Genomic DNA, 18530 nt, shown 5'->3' with positions numbered 1-18530 from the left:
ATCAGCGCGGTGTGCCAGCCGCAGCGCACCGGCCGCGGCGGCCATTGGAGGGTGAACCAACGGCAAAGGAAGACCTTTCTCTCTGTCTCTCTCTCTCACTGTCCATTCTGCCTGTCAAAAAAATAAAAAAAAAATAAAAAAAAAAAGTACAAAGAAAATTCAAGCAAACAATAGGAACATTTATGGAAAAATGGCAGGACCAAACTGTTAATTATCAATAATAAACTTGAATGTAAATATCCTAAATTCTCCAATTAAAAGGTATAAACAGGCTGAATGAATTTTTAAAAAGACCCATGTATTTACTGCCTGCAAGAGGCAAACCACACCAATGAAGATACATATAGACTGGAAATGAAAGAATGGAAAAAGCCATCACATACTAACTAAAAGCAAAAAAAAAAAAAAAAAAAAGGAGTGGCCATCATAATATCAAATACAATAGAACTCCACACAAAAATTGTTAAAAGAGATAAAGGTATTATGTAATGATTAAAGTATCAACTCATCAGGAATATGTGACTATAGCGAATGTATATTCACCCAATGCCAGGAGGCCTGACTATTGAAAATAAGTGCTAATAGATCTAAAGGGAGACATACACTCTGATACAATGAAAATGGCAGACTTTAGCACCTCACTTTAATCAGTGGACAGATCAACTAGACAAAAAAGCAACAAAAAAACAACAGAGCTATCTACACTATGGACCAAATGAACCTAATTGAAACCTACAAAAATCTCATCCCAGAGCTGCAGAATACACATCCTTATCATCAATGCATGTAACATTGTTTAGGGTTAACTGTATGTTGGGTCATAAAGCAAGTCTCAGCAAATTAAACAAAGTGAAATCATACCATGTATCTTTTCTAACTAAAATGAAAAGAAGCTTAAAATTAACAACTTAAGTAACTCTAGAAATAAGCAAGCACCCAGAGACTGAACAACATGCTCCTGAGTGAACAGTGGATCACAGAAGAAACCAAAAGGAAAAATTAAAGAATTCCTGGAACTATATTAAAATAACAATACAACATCTCAAAACTTACACAATACACAAAAACAGTTAAGACGGAAGTTTATAACATTTAGTGCCTATGTCAAAAAATTGAAAATTTATAAAATAAATGCTCCATCAAAGTATCTCAGGAGTAGAAAACCAAGAAAAAACAAAACCCCAATAAGTAAGGGAAAAATAATTAAGATTAGAGAAGAAATAAACATAACTGAAAGAAAAATTGATACAAAATATCAGTGAAATGAAAAGCCGTTTTTTTTTAATAAACAAAATTGCTTCACCAATGGACAAGGAAACCAAAGGGAGGTAAAAGACCCAAAATATTACAATAGAGACAAAAAAGGAGATGTTACAATGGATACCACAGAAATAAAAAGGATCATCAGGAATTACTACAAACAGATATACACCAATAAAATGGAAAATCTAGAAGAAATGTTTAGATTTCTACACAGTAAAATCTATCAAAATTTAGTCACAAAGACCTAGGCATCCAAATAAACAAATAATGAAGAAGGGGATTGAAGCAGTAAAAAAGAACCTACGAACAAAGAAAAGCCCAGGACTGGATGGCTTCACAGCTGAATTCTACCAGTCTTTAAAAGAAATAATCTCAATTCTTTTCAAACTATTCAGAACAATTTAAACTGAGGAAATTCTCCAAAACTCCTTCTATGAGGTCAGCGTCACCTTAATTCAAAAACCACAGAAAAATACAACAAAGACAGGGAACTACAGACCAATATCCCTGATAAATAAAAATGCAAAATTACTCAGAAAGATAGTAGTTAATTGAATCTAATGACATATCAGAAAGATCTTTCACCTAGACCAAGTTGGATTTATCCCTGCATGTAGGAATGGTTCAACATATGTAAATTAATAAATATGATACATCAATATTAACAAATTGAATAATAAGAACCATATGGTTATTTTAATAGATAAAAATAAAGCATTTGATAAAATACAATATCTCTTCATGATAAAAATATTAATCAAATTGGGTATAGAAGTGACATTCCTCATCACAATAATGAAAGGCAATAATGAAAAACTTACAGCCAGCATTATACTGAATGGGGGAAAAGAAAGAAGCATTTTCACTAACATCCAGAACCTGACAAAGATGGTACTTTCACCACTACTATTTAATATAGTTCTGGCAAGTTTTAGCCAGAGTATTTAGGGAAGAAATAATTAAAGCAATCTTAATCGAAGTACCAGATTTCAAGGCACACAATAGGGCAGTTATAATAAAAAACAGCCTTGCACTGGTTCAAAAATAGACATGCAGACCAAGGGAACAAAATAGAAACCCCAGAAATCAATCCACTCATCTACACCAACAAATATTTGACAAAATCAATTGCTGGAGAAAGGACAGTTTCTTCAAGACATGGTGCTGGAAAACTGGATCTCCACATGCAGAAGTATGAAACAAGGCACCAGCCTTACACCTTAAACAAAAATCAACTCAAAATGGATCAAGCATCTAAAGCTATGACCTGATACCTGAAATTACTAGTGGAAAACTTCAAGGAAACTTGATAAGACATTGGCATAAACAGAGTCTTTTTGGAAAAGACCCCAGAAGCAGAGTCAATAAAAATAAATATAGATGAATGGATTAAATCTATCTCAGAAGCTTCTGCACTGCAAAGGAAACACTCAACAAAGTGAAGAGGCAACTGACAGATGGAAAAAATATTTCCACAATATGAAACTGACAAACGTTTAATAATCAGAATCCATAAAATAGGTCAAGAAACTCAACAATAAAAAAAAAACACACTTTCCAGCTAAGAAATAGAAAAAGTACATGAACAGGAACTTTTCACAGGATGAAATTCAATGTCTACCATTGTGCCACAGCAGGTTAATCTGCCACTTGCAGTACCAGAATCCAATGTGGGTGTTAGTTCGAGACCAAGCTGCTCTAGTTCCAATCCAACTCCCTGCTAAGGTGCCTGGGAAAGCAGTGGAAGAAGTCCTTGGGACTCAGTACCTGTTTGGGAGTGAAAAATGAAGCTCCTGGATCCTGGCTTTGGCCTAACTCCGCTCTGGCATTGTGGCCTTTTGGGGAATTAACCAGTAAATTGAGCAACACTATCTCTCCTCTGTCTATAACTCTGATTTTCAAATAAAATAAGTATCTTTAAAGAAAAAAAGATGAAATTCAAATGGTCAACATACATGAAAAGTTGCTTAGGATCACTAGACACCAGGGAAATGCAAATAAAACTACACTGAGATTTCACCTCACCCCAGGTAAATGGCTATCACCCAAAAATCAAAAAGCAATAAATGTTGGTGTGATATGAGGAAAAATATACCATAAGTATATGGAAGTAATGTAAACCAGTACAACCATTAGGAAAACAGTATGGAGATTCTTCAGAAATCTGAAAACTGAACTACCATATGACCCAGCCATCCCACACCTGCGAGTTTGCCTACAGTAAACAAAATCACCATTTGAAGCAGGCATCTTTGCCCTCATGTTTATAGCTAAGAGATGAATCAACCAAGATGTCCATTAACTGGGTTAGAACATGTGGTATATATACATTATGGATTACTATTCAGCCATAAAAAAGAACAAAACTCTGGTTTTTGAAGCAAAATGGACACAACTATAAACCATTATGCTTAGTGAAATAAGCCAGTCCCAAAGAGACAAATAGCACATGTTTTCTCTGATGTATGGCAGTTAACCTAGAATACAAAAAAAAAAATACATATAAGAATGAAACATACATGTTGGGATACAATTGCTGCTTTTAGTCTTTTATTTATTTTTTAAATTTTTTAAATTTTTAATTTTTTAAACAGGTAGAGTTATAGACAGTGAGAACAGAGACAGAGAGAAAGGTCTTCCAACCAATGCTGCACTCCCTAAATGGCCGAGACAGCTGGTGCTGTGCCGATCTGAAGTCAGGAGCCAGGTGCTTCCTCCTGGTCTCCCATGTGGGTGCAGGGGCCCAAGCACTTGGGCCATCCTCCACTGCCCTCCCGGGCCACAGCAGAGAGCTGGATTGGAAGAGGAGCAACCAGGACTAGAACTCGGTGCCCATATGGGATGCCGACGCTGCAGGAGGAGGATTAACCAAATAAGCCATGGCACCAGCCCTTTTAGTCTTTTTTAATACTACTGTGGAACTGTGGTATTCTTACTTTTTACTTGTTGAATAATAAAGTTAATGTGAATTATGCCTATGATTATAAAGTAGATTGAAAGTGTCTTTCCAAAAATTAAAGAAAAAATAGTAAGTAAGGAAGGGGATTTGGGACATGCTCAAGCTGACTTGCCCCAAATGGTAGAGTTAGAAACATACCAGGGGATTCCAATTCAATCCCATCAAGGTGGCATGTACCAATGCCATCTCACTAGTCCAAGTGATCAATTTCAGTTCACAATTGATCATAATGAAAGGACTAAGAGTCAAAGGGAGCACATAAACATGTCTAGTACCTGCTAACACTAACCGATAGAATAAATAAAGGGGAGAGTGATCCAACATGGGAAGTGAGATACACAGCAGACTCATAGAATGGCAGATGTCCTAAATAGCACTCTGGCCTCAAAATCAGCCCTAAAGGCATTCAGAGCTGGCTGAAAAGCCCATGAGAGTATTTCAGGCATGGAAAGCCAAGACACTCTGGCAAAAGATCTCTGTGAATGAGATCCCAGTGGAAAGAACAGGTCATCAAAGAAGGAGGTACCTTTCTCTGAAGGGAGGAGAGAACCTCCACTTTGACTATGACCTTGTCTAAACAAGATAAGAGTCGGAGAACTCAGAGGGCTTCCATAGCCTTGGAAACTCATGACGAGCATAGGGAGATTACTGATGCCATAGACAGGAGTGTCAATTGGTAAAGTCAACAACAGGAGTCACTGTGCACTTACTCCTCATGTAGGATCTCTGTCCTTAATGTGCTGTGCATTGAGATTTAATGCTATAACGAGTACTCAAACAATATATTTCACTTTGTGTTTCTTTGGGGGTGCAAATTGTTGAAATCTTTACTTAATGCAGACTAAACTGATCCTCTGTAAAAAAAAAAAAAAAAGAAATTATCAACTCCCAACTTGACTCTCACTGGGATTAAACATGACAATAGGTCTGATCTGATTTCATCATCATTTAAAAAAAAAACATCTATTATTTTTCACTTTATGTTTCTGTGTGGGAGCAAACTGTTGAAATCCTTACTTAACGTATACTAAGCTGATCTTCTGTATATTAAGATAATTGAAAATGAATCTTGATGTGAATGGAAGGGGAGAGGGAGTGGGAAAGGGGAGGGTTGTGGGTGGGAGGGACGGTATGGGGGGAAGCCATTGTAATCCATAAATCGTACTTTGGAAATTTATATTCATTAAATAAAAGTTAAAAAAAATGTAAAAAAAAAGAAATAAAAAGAAAGGAAGGGGATTGAGGAAGGGAGAGGGGGAAAGTGGGAATGGCCAAGTAGGGTCAGTAACATTGCAGGCAGAACTGTAAATTTCCTGTTAGAGATGCCACCTGCCTTTACCTGGCCAGCTCTACTCCCAGGACAGCTAAGTAATGGAACTCAACAGGGTGCCTTCCCAAGAAGGTTCACACCTCCCTTGGGATGTACCCTATGTGAAGAGATAGATAGGTCCTAGCCTCTTAACATACAAGGCCTTAAAGCCCACCAGATTATTACAAACCCCTTCTGTCAGATTCTATTTGCCTCTCAATCAAAAAACTTATTTGTAGCTTAGCACCTTTCTTAGATCCTCTAATAATGACTCTGTCCTTTGTATCTAGCCCACTTGGGCCTCATTCCTTTGTAATCATAGATTCTATTCTAACACCAATGGCTCTACTCCCAACTTGTGTGTACTGATGGTCCTCTCCCCCACTTAATATTGTATGCTTGTTCAGAATTTCTCTACAACAAACTCCACTACCTGCAAAAGTTAAGTGACCTTTTCTCCCAGTCTTGGCTGGGATCAGCTTTAAGTCACATCCATCAAACTGTCCACACAAGAGTCCAGAGACCGCCCCCCCCCCCAATTCCTCTCCTCTATGAAATCCTCTTTCTACTTGGTTAATGCTACTCTTAGGATCATTGCTTACTATTCTCACCCTGTCTTTATACTACAGTGTCTGTTTAAGTGTTTACAGCAGGTTATAATGGAACAAACGAAGGCCTTCAGCAACCAGTTGGTCAACCAAATTCTGCTACAGGGATATACTCAGCTCCCCATGCAGGGGACAGCAGCTTGAGACATCGCCCCATGCCAGCGAAGAGTACCTCTTCGCCCCATGTCAGCAAGAAGTAGCTCTAAGGACAGATCATCGTCCCTCTACCCCTCCTGGACTTCTGGGACTAATGTAATTCCATACTACTCCTGCTTTATAAAAAACAAAAGGAGGGAATGTTAGGAAACTGGCGTAGTTTTATCTATGGCATGATCTACACCCTGATTTACATCCTATGCCCTGGTTCCCACTGCCATTGCTGAAAGCCAGGTGGTCACATGGCCCAACTACCTGTGCCAAGCTCCACCCCCATCCTATTGGGATTTGCTGCTCCTTCCCTGCCTGCCCTCCAGCAACGTTTTAAAAGGGCCTGTTCCTGAACACGTGGCTCTCTTGGCTCCGCTCGTCTTCTCTCCTCTCCTCCTCTCGTCTCTCTTCTCTCTGCTCTCTCTTCTCTCGTGACTAGCTCCTCTCCTCTGCCTCTCTCTCTCTCTCTCTCTCTCTCTCTCTCTCATACTCACTCTCTCTCTCTTATCCTTCTTCATCCCTCCCCTCCAGCCTGATGGGTTTTCCTCAATAAACGCTTTCCCTTAAAAAAAAAAAAAAAGACTTCCTATAACATTTCTTGTGGCACAATATGCTGGGGAAAAATCATTTAACTTTTCTATACCTGAAAATAGTCTTTTTTCTCTCATTTTTGAAAGATATTTTTAAAGATTATACAATTCTAGATTGACAGCTAGTTCTTCACTATTAAAGAATTTGTTCTTAATTGTCTCGCTTGCTTTGTTTCCTGTGAGAGCTGTATTGTCATCTTGGTTTGATTCCCTATATCTGTTTTCAAGATTTATTCTTCATTACTAGTTTGAGCAATTAAAGTGTGATGTGCCTCAATGTCAGTTTCTTCATTGTTGTTAAAGAGCTTCTTTTTTATAGAAAGCTTTTATTTAATAAATATAAATTTCTAAAGTACAACTTTTGGATTATAGCGATTCTTCCCCCCCATACCCGCCCTCCCACCCACCAAACCATCCCACCTCCTACTCCATCTCCCATCCCATTCTTCATTAAATTTCGTTTTTAATTATCTTTATATACAGAAGATCAACTCTATACTAATCAAAGATTTCAACAGTTTGCACCCACACAGAAACACAAAGTATAAAGCACTCTTTGAAGACTAGTTTTACCATTAATTCTCACAGTACAACACAATAAAGACAGAGGTCCTACATGGGGAGCAAATGCACAGTGACTCCTGTTGTTGATTTAATAATTGATACAAAGAGCTTATTTCGTATAAAGATTTACTGTTTTCATCATACCTGGGGGAGATGGCAATGACCACTATGTTTTCCAATATTTCTTTAAATATTGTTATATTCCCTTCTCTAATAAACTTAAGGGTCTTACACTTCTTTATTTCAAAACTTATCACAATTATATTAAAAGTAAAATTGCATGGTAATGGATGCAATCATATTGGTAGACAGACAGCTAGAAATCCTTGGAGACCAGACATCCAGGGAGTCTCAAGTACTTTCCATATTGTAACGACTCAGCAACTACAGGCTTAGCAAATATTCCAGAAAAGAAATGCAACCCTATTATCTGCCATATTGTTACCTTAATTAATCTTAGGCTCATTCTAATAGCATTAGCATTGCAGTTTCAGCTGAAACTCACTTCCAAAAATACCATAATAAATCTAAAATGACTATATGGAAAGGATAGGTGGAACTCATATTCTAGAAAAATCCCACCTTATTCTCAAATTCCTCACCCCAATCCATGAGTATTCCTGTCCTATTATTGCAAGACAGAGATTAAACCATGACTTCCTCCTGCCTTCTAGGCAGAGGCTCTTTCCCAGTCCCTCACCCAGCCTTTCTACTCCCCTGCTCTTAGGAATATACTTTTGCTTACAATAAACTTTACTCCTGTAATCGATTAAAATCTAACACAGACACATCCTAGAATTCCTAGAATTCTTACTTGGTAGTGTCAAGAACTTGGAAACAAAATTTGCAGTAACAATTTAGAGGAGTTGAATAGAATAGAAAACTCAGAAATGAACTCACACTTATCTGGTCAAATGGTTTTAAATAAAAATGTCAAAATTTTTCAATATGGAAAGGAATTTTTTTTTTTTTTTGACAGGCAGAGTTAGACAGAGAGAGAGAGAGAGAGAAAAGTCTTCCTTACATTGGTTCACCCCCCAAATGGCCGCTATGGCCGGCAATCCGAAGCCAGGAGCCAGGTGCTTTCTCTTGGTCTCCCATGTGGGTGCAGGGCCCAAGCACTTGGACCATCCTCCACTGCACCCCCCGGGCCACAGCAGAGAGCTGGCCTGGAAGAGGGGCAACCGGGACAGAATCCAGCGTCCTGACCGGAACTAGAACCTGGGGTGCCGGCGCTGCAGGCGGAGGATTAGCCTAGTGAGCCATGGCAAAGGCTGGAAAGGAAGTTTTTTAACAAATTGCATTGGGAAAACTGGGTACCCATATGCAAAAGCATGAAATTGAACCTTTATCTTATCTTACAAATAAAAAATTTGTTATAATGAATAAAAATCAAATTTAAGAGCAAAAACTACAAAATTCTTGGAATAAAGCATAGGGGGAAATATCATGATGCCAGATTTCACCATGACTTATCAGTTACAGCACCAAAAACATAGGCAGTAAAAGAAAAAAAAATAGACTGTACCAAAATCAAGGCTTCTATCTAACAAAGTACACAATGAGCAGAATAAAAAGGAACTCACAAATGGAAGAAAACATTTGCCAATCATAAATATGAAAAGAGGCTTTTATACAGAGTATTTAATGTATTTCTAAAACTCAACAAGAGGGGCTGGCACTGTGGCACAGTGGGTTAACACCCTGGCCTGAAGCACTGGCATCCCACATGGGCGCTGGTTTTAATCCCGGCTGCTCCTCTTCCAATCCAGCTCTCTGCTATGGCCTGGGATAGCAGTGGAGAATGGCCCAAGTCCTTGGGCCCCTGCACCCATGTGGGAGACCCAGAGGAAGCTCCTGGCTCCTGGCTCCTGGCTCCTGGCTCCGGATTGGCGCAGCTGCGGCTGTTGCAGTGATCTGGGGAGTGAACCATCAGATGGCAGACCACTCTTCACTCTCTGCCTCTCCTCTCTCTGTGTAATTCTGACTTTCAAATAAATAAATAAATCTTTAATAAAAAACTCAACAAGAAATTGAAGAATTAAATTTCAGAGTGAACAAAGGGCTTAGAAATTTCTCCAAAGATTCACAAATAGCCAATAAACACTTGAAAAGATCTTCAACAAAACTAATCATTAGGGTAATATAAATCAAAATCATTTCATGCCACTGGAGTCACCATTAATAAGAGAAAAAAGTCCAAAAAACAACAAATGTTCATGCGGATGTTTAAAAAAAATTAAAACCCCTGTAAACTACAGGTGAAATGTAAAGTGATACAGACACCAAGGAAAACAGTGTGGCAGTTCCTCAAAAATATTAAAGACAGAATTGCCAGAGGAGCCAACAAATCTAATTTTAGTTACATTCTCAAAAGATTTAAAGTAGAGACTCAAACAGATATTTGTACACCTATATTCATAGTAACATTATTCATAGTAGCTAAAATGGAAAAGCAAAATAAATCTCTCTTGGCAGGAAGATAAATAGATAAAAGGTAGAATAAATATAATAGCAGAATTTAACCTTAAAGAAAAGTAAATTCTGCCATACACAGCACTATGAATGAAGTTGAGGACATTATATTAAGTGAAGTAGTTCACTCACAAAAATTAATACTGTATAATTCAACTTATATGAAGTATCTAGGATAGTCAAGTTCACAGGGATAGAAAGCAGAACGGTGATTGCTTGAGGCCGGGGGAGAGAAGAATAGGATGTTACTGTTGATAGGTACAGTTTCAGTTTTCTAATGGAGATACTGGAGAGCCATTGTGATGATGATCATATGATAGTGTGAATGTTTTTAATCCTACTGAAATGGTAACTTAAAAATGTATATAAGAGGGCAGGTTTTATGTTATGTCTATTTTGAGACAACAAATAGACCACCAGATTTGGCTTTAGTTTCCTTCCTTGATATTAACAGAGGTTTCCAAGGCTGGTGGGTAGTGCTGTAGTTGTTAATCTTCACTGTTCTGATGTGTACCCCCCAATTCTCATAATAAACTGAATGAAGAAATACTAAAGAATATTCTATTAGTAAGCAGAAAAAGTAGACTACTTCAGAAAAGGATTGAAATAAGATTTTTGTTGGTAAGTCTTGTAAATGAATTCAGATTAGCTCATTATGAATTTCTAGCCCTATCTTTCCACATTAATCTTGTTTCTCTCCTAGTGTGCTACCTGTATTGACTATATTTCTTAAAGATTGATGTATTTATTTGTTTAAAAGAGTGATAGAAAGAGGCAGAGATGGAGACAGAGATACCTTCTGACTGTTAACTCACACCCCAAATTGCCCAACATCCAAGTCTGAGCCAGGCCAAAGTCAGGAGCATGGAACTCCCTTCTGATGGCAGGGCCCCAAGTACTTTGGCTATCTTCCTCTAGCAGAGGAGCCAGGAATCAACTTGGCAACCTGATACGGGGCACCGGCATCACAGGTGATAGCTGAACCTGCTGTGTCACAACACCCCCATTCTGATAATTGTTAAGACACTATCTATGTGTTAAAGCTCACATTTCTCCATTTGATTGACTACCTTTCTGTTAAGAATGTCTGGTGTTTACAGCAGTCACATGTAAACTGAAAATTTCTTGTTAATTCACCAAAAAAGATATTAATCTCAGAAACTAAAAATAGAAAAAAAAAACTAGAGAAAAGAGGTCGTTCACTTCTTAGAATCATAAATAACCATTTATTAATCTATGATTAATAAAAATTAATCAATCCTTACTGACCAAGTCAACAAGAATACTTCCTTTGCGAAACTTTCCATTCTATTCATATTTAGAATGCATATCCTCCAACAATGCATGAATATAATCTTCACTGAATTATATCCAATCCTAAAGATTTTCAAAGTTGTCATTTACAGGAAAAGGAATAACCAAGACCCTTACTTTTCTGTAGAACATAAAGATTAATAAATATGTAAATGACACACATAAAAGACAAAATAGTACTTAATCAGAAAACCAGCCCTCTCCCATTACAATGTCCTTTTAAACAAAATATAGGCATTAATAAAACACTATTTGAAACATTCTTTTGTTCTGAAGGCTATAAACTGCTAGGTAGTCCACACCTTCTGGATCATTTCCTTGGGTTAAAATTATTTTCCTAGAGTAATTTTGCTATATTTACTTATTGTGAACAATGTACTCATGCTTATAATGATGCTGATATTTTATTAATTTTCTATTATTATATAATAGTAAAATAATCATTTTAAAATGTCTTGTTCACTTAGGGGTAAAAAACAAAACAAAAAGCTCCTCAAAGTAAACCATATACTCATTCTTCTCCAGGATTATTTCTTTACCACATCTTCAAAGATTTCCCTTCCAGTGAGAATAATTACATATAAAATGGTCTAATTGATTCTTTGTATCAAATCTGGCTGTACCATCTTTTTGTCAATACATAAATACAAATTTGAAAAGAACAACCATATGCACATAAAGAATATAATATATACAGTTATGTTGAATTGTTAAAAATAAAAGCAAAACATTGTCTTGACTCAAATATGCACAAAATAAGAAAAGCAGCTTGATATTCTGGAAAAACACAAATTTGACTATGGCAAAAATAACACTATATTTTATATTGTTTCTCTACTTACCAAAACAATTACCAAATGTTCCAGCATTGAATACATTAAATTTATTGTGACTAAAATAGTGAAGAGATTTTATCTATATACAATGAAGAATAAATGAGTAATTTTTTCAGAGTTAACAAACTAAATAAAATAATTCTTGAAAATCTGTTTATTTTTGATTTGTTCAAAATTGGAAATGTCTATTTTTTAATTGATCTTATGTTCGAACTTTATTTTGATTATCTTTCTCTCTGTGCACTTTGAAAATACATGTGTGCTAAAATGAGATTGCTGTGACATTTAGGATTTCTGTTTGCTTGTGCGTTTCTTCACTAGAAGCCATATGCTAGATGATTTCATTTTACTGGTAACATGTGGCCCATAAAGAAAATTGCTGTGACCTTTTTACCACTAAAATTTTCTAGCTAGGCCAAAAAAACTCAATCCCTACTGAGAAAGCATTCTGTTTCTTAGCTGAATAGTAGGAAAAAAACAAAAACAAAAACGTGGAAAAGTAGATGTTAAAGGGAAGAGTTTTTATTTTGTTAACAATGGAAAACTCAGTTCTAAATTAGCTGAATGCATTCCATCAGTGGTGCTGAAATAAAATAATTTCCCACAATATTTATTTTTAATATAATTTCAGACATTGTTAGGAAATATTCTATGAGTAATAATTTAAACTCTAGAAAAGCTGAAACTCATAACACTAACCAAGTCGTAGAAGACAGCAGGTCTACTGAGTTACATTTATATTTTAAAAATCTACTGACATGTGTTATTACATCCTACACTTAGGAGATCAAAATTAGTCTTCTTAAAATCAATGTTTGGTGTCCATATTTAGTTTCCTGTGCCAGCTACAACTGATTGGATAGTAACAACAAAAGTGTATTCTCTCACAATTCTTGGGGCCAGATGTCTGATATCTACATATGGTATTTCACAGGATATACTGTCTGCCACGGTCCCAGGGATGAGTCACTCCTTCCCTTTCCCAGTTATCTTGTGGCCCTCAATATTGCTTCACCATGGCTGCACAGCTTCAGTCTCTGCCTCTGTCTTCACAAAACTTTCTCCTCTGTGTTCCTGTCTTTCCTTCTCATGTCTCGTAGAGGACTCTTGTCATTGTATGTTGGACCCACTCAAGTAAGCCTATTGTTTATCTCTGTGCTTACCAAGTATGTGTATCTTCTTTAGATATCACCCCCAAAAAGATTAATTTTAGACATTTTAAAAGATTTATTTATTTATTTATTTGAAAAGCAGATTTGCCAGAGAGAGGGGAGAAAGAGGAGAGAGAGAGAAGGAGAAAGAGGGAGAGAGAGAGAGAGAGAGAAAGCCATCTTCCATCTGTTGATTCACTTCCTAGATGCCAGGGTCAGGCTGAAGCCAGGGGCCAAGAGATTCATCCAGGTCTCCTATGTGGGTTACAGGGGCCCAAACACTTGCACCATCTTCCACTGCTTTTCTAGGCCATTAACTGAGAGCTGGATCAAAAGTGCAGCAGCCAAGACTTAAACCAGTGCCCATATGGGATGCCAACATCACACAAGTTTAACCTACTACACCACAATGCCAATCCTGCAAATAATACATTTTTAAAATACTTTCTGGTTAAATTTGTTATTAGAAAACACAATATCACAGTCTAAATTTTGCTTTTAAATCTGCTGAGACCATGATGTAGCTGCAATTTCTTGACTGAGCATGGTTTTATTTTTAATAAAATTTCCAGATGCAAAATAATGCCAAGCATTCTTGAAATTTGAAGTTATTTGAAATTTTGTTTTTAAGAGGGTTTCAGGTGGGAGAGAAGTTATGGGGGGAAAAGCCATTATAATCCATAAGCTGTACTTTGGAAATTTATATTTATTAAATAAAAGTTAAAAAAAAGAATTTACAATAGTCATCAACATATACAAAAATACAAACATAAATGAGAGATAAAAATTTATTTTTATGTATATAAAATCTTTATCTGTATATAAATGTATTTATACGCATATAAAATATGTATAGTTATACAACAAGAAGGCAAGCAACATTCAAATTACTCTTAATTTTTTAAGATAATAATATAAATGTATATAATGGATATAAAATATTTTGTATGTATATAAAATAAGGTATACTAAATAGACATATCTCAATAAAATATTCAATGAATATTAAAAGACATCCATCATACTAAAAAGTTAAAGTGCTTGAATGTCATTGGTTACCTTCAGTTCTCATGAGTTTTGTAATATATCAAACCATACTATAGAAATGGCAGGATTGAGATGGTAAAATGGAAGGAACAGGCTCTTTGACACATTGTTTTAGTTTTCTCTCCAAGTGAAGTTGTGAGAAGATATTTGACTGTAAAAGACTATAGATATACAAAATTCACGCACTTGACGAAAGTATTGGTATAAATTTAAGTTCCTGCCCAACAATCACAAAAGCTTGGCTTTGTAGGGGAAAACACAGCCTAAAAACACAGTCTATATAGCACTCTGTACTTTTCCCTCATTTCATTGGGATCATTGTGGACTGATATTAGTAAGATACAATCTCATATGATTTTTTGATGGAAATAAGTGGAGATAAGCACTTGCCATCATTTCTAAACACCAATAGAGCAAAGAGTTTACATATTACCATTGTATAGCATTATACTTATGCATAGTAGTGAGTGATCATTATTTGTAAAATGAATTTATACATAGATAAATTATACTTTAATCATGAAAATATTTGGTTATTATTTAATAATTTTAAAAATATTATGTTGACTGAGCCTCAGTCCTTACATCAGTAATAAAATGAGAATTTATTGATGCCCAAGTTTAATCATATGCCATATATGGCTACCTGCCTATATAATTCTCAGGTTTATTAAAGAGTTGTGAATCGCAAGAAAACAAAATATGCTACTAAAATCTTTTTTGAATGAAATTTAAGAATATTAACAAAATGTATGCTTAGATATGAATGATGTTTGCAACTCTGATGTAAGAGCCCTCTATACTAGGCAGAAGGGCCAGCGCCGTGGCTCACTTGGCTAATCCTCCGACTGCAGCGCTGGAATCCCATGTGGGCCCCAGGTTCTAGTCCCGGTTGCTCCTCTTCCAGTCCAGCTCTCTGCTGTGGCCCGGGAGGGCAGTGGAAGATGGCCCAAATGCTTGGGCCCCTGCACCCACATGGGAGACCAGGAGGAAGCACCTGGCTCCTGGCTTCGGATTGGCATAGCTCCGGCCATAGTGGCCATTTGGGGGGTGAACCAATGGAAGAAAGACCTTTCTCTCCCCCCTCACTGTCTGTAACTCTACCTGTCAAATAAATAAATACATAAAATCTTAAAAAAATAAAATATACTAGGCAGAAGTAAGGCTACCTGGGCTAGACAGAAAAAAAGTAATTCACACATTACAGTAAAACTGCACTGCATTTTTAGGAACTCTACAAATATGCAAAAGAATGAGCAGGAGGGGTATATGACATGATACAACCTGATAATGTTTTTATAATTATTTTATATGAGATAGAATTATTAAGATAACTATTCAGTATAAATTATTAGAGTTGTTTGAAAATAGTAATCCTGTTGAAGCACATTCTGCAGTGGACTTTGACTGCTGATAACGAGTGATTTGTTTAGATAATCAGAGCCTGAATTCATTTTATCTTAGTTGGAGGTGAGGAGTTCTTGCTTTGAGTTTAGTATAGAGCCATATCACCATGTAAACCGAACTGTGCAATGTGATCTTAACAGTGAACAGGGAATTATGGTTGTCTTGTAATTTGAACATTAAAAACTCTGATTGTCAGTGATAAATGTACAGGGAATTTGAAAAGATAATAAATAGTACATTGTAATGTAAAACATTGGAAACATTGAAACTTTAAAGGATTTTACTACCTTGAAAAAAAAATCAAGAGTAATTTGAACATCATTTGCCTTCTTGTTGCATAATTATAAGGCACAGACATATCTTGTATGTCTTTGAGAACTGTCATAGCCCTTTCCAGGCTTGGAGAGCTTTTCACATTTTATCCTTTGCATTTTCAGTGTTGTGAGATACTCAGAGTTTCTTCAGTGTGAAGCTCTTTTGCAGGCGTCACTTCCACTGGGACATCTTTTCATTGTGAACACTTTGCTCGTTTGTGTCAATATGTTCACTTTCACTAAGTTCTTTTGACTGCATAGTCAGAGTCTCTCAAATTATGGTGGTGACAGCATTTCCCTGGTCAATTATTTCTTCCTTATTTCCATTTAACTTAAATTGGAATTTTATTCCAACTTCATCATTGATCAGTTTGTTTCCAAACTTTGGCTGATAATCTTCACAAAAATCACCTTTTCTTAAAAATAAGAAGACCGTGAGGTAACTCTAAACTACATGCACAGATGTAGACTCAAACTCAACAATAGACTGAAAGAAGTAATGTGCTCAATCACTGATCACCATTTGCACCTAGCATTTATATAACTGTGGACTAAAGAGCTAACAGTGAATTTTTGTCTGTGCAGTTGTTCACAATAAAATCACTGGAATTTCAACCATGTTTTGGGGAGACTCATACTATTTAAACAATTGTGGTAGCTCAGTTTTTCTTTTATTTCAGAACTGTAAGAATAGAAGATGCTTTGTATCTCTAATTCAATCTTTCCAGGATTCTTTATTTCAAGAGAACCAATTAGAAGCATATGAATAGCAATTCTTCAATTAAAAACACAACATATTTCATTAATGTCTTCCCTACCTGATTTTCTTATTTTTCTGAATATAGAATGGGAAGTCACAGTGAGTATTTATTTTGCGATCATCATGGGACCCAGGGAATCAAGTATGTTGATAATTATGTACATGAAGTTAACATTTTAATTTCATAATCCCAGTTTCTACATGGGATAGAAAATTCTACATTTCAGAATTTGAAACATTAGTCATGCATTTAAAAGTTTTAAGCAAAAAACTAAGCCTTGCTAAAGACAAATTATAAGGTTAACAATTTGTACGTCATTACCTTATCAACTGAAATAATACGTCAAATAGAAAAGTATTTTAATTCAATTAATCTGAAATACTTTTTATTAAAGAATAACTGAGGCATTTTCTTCATTTAATTCCCAATCTAACTCACCTCGTAATTTCTATGTCCCCTCCACCATTTCCAGGAGACAGATATTAGGTTAAATGGAAAAGAGAAAGTGAGTAAACTCTGCTGACAGAAAGCACTGAGTTATGTTAGATGAGTTTCTGACCCAATACAGAAAGATGTGGACAGGAAGAATGGAAAGGAAGGGAAAATCTCATGTTCAAAAGATTCAGGTATTCACCTGATCAGAGATTCAGTGGATAAAGAACTTTAAAAAGTGATATTGTGGCCTGTAAGAACCTGTGATTGTCCAATAATATTTTTATGCTAATAAACCATCCCTCCTTGCCTTCTAGATACTGCAGGGCATAATTATAAGATCAAACTAATTTCAATTTATTCCCTGCTTAAATCACATTTCCTGTTTCTACTACTACATGAATTCCCATTAAGAAGTCTGTCTTTGTCTGAGCTTGGCTGTAGGTTTTTATGGCAAGAATAATGAGCTACATTTGGGACTTGGTATGAGTCAAGAGTAAATTATGGAGCTATGAATTTAATAACTCACCATTGAATTTAAGAAGACACAGATAATGTTTTTAACAGTTCTCTTCTTGAGAAAGTGAAGATTAAAATACCATATTTTAGAAGTCATAGTAAGTGTTGGTATTTTTATAAACCATTGTCCTGTATTGTTCATGAAAAGCATAATTTGAGATGAATTTTTTCTCAGATATTATGCTAGTCTCTGGGAGAATAAAGATAAGTAAACAATTGTGTTTTTCCTGTCAGGAATTTTTAGTTCAGTGAAAGACACAGGTATGTAAAATCTTAGTGTTTTTCAAAAATAATTACCTAAGTGAACTTCAAAATGTTCAGGGGGAAGTGGAATTAAAAGATAAGTTTATCTTGGAACATAAAACTTTTCAAATGCAGGAGTAGGTTTTTGCTTTTCATAATACACGTTTTCAATGAACTTTTTAAAGATTCCTCATAGTTTAAGTAAGGCATTTCATGGAGAAGTATATATTTCAGACAAAACGTTTGCATGGGTCCTCCATTTCTTTTTCTTTTCTTTTGAAAGATTTATTTATTTATTTGAAAGACAGAATTACAGAGAGAGAGAGGGAGAGACAGAGAGAGAATCTACCATCCACTGGTTCACTCTCCAAATGGTAGCAACAACCAGAGCCAGTCCGAAGCCAGGAGCCAAGAGTTGCTTCGGGACCTCCCACTTGGGTACAGAGGCACATGGACTTGGGCCATCACCCATGGCTTTCCAAGGCACATTTACAGGGAGCTGGATTGGAAGTGGAGCAGCTGACACTAGAACCTGCACCCATATGGGATGCTGACATGGCAAGCAGCAGCTTTTCCTGCTATGCCACAGCT

Source organism: Oryctolagus cuniculus, chromosome 2 (genome assembly GCF_964237555.1).
Source record: "Oryctolagus cuniculus chromosome 2, mOryCun1.1, whole genome shotgun sequence".
Classification (NCBI taxonomy): Eukaryota; Metazoa; Chordata; class Mammalia; order Lagomorpha; family Leporidae; genus Oryctolagus; species Oryctolagus cuniculus.
The sequence above is the reverse complement of the archived record's forward strand: the minus strand, read 5'-3'. Positions refer to the sequence as shown.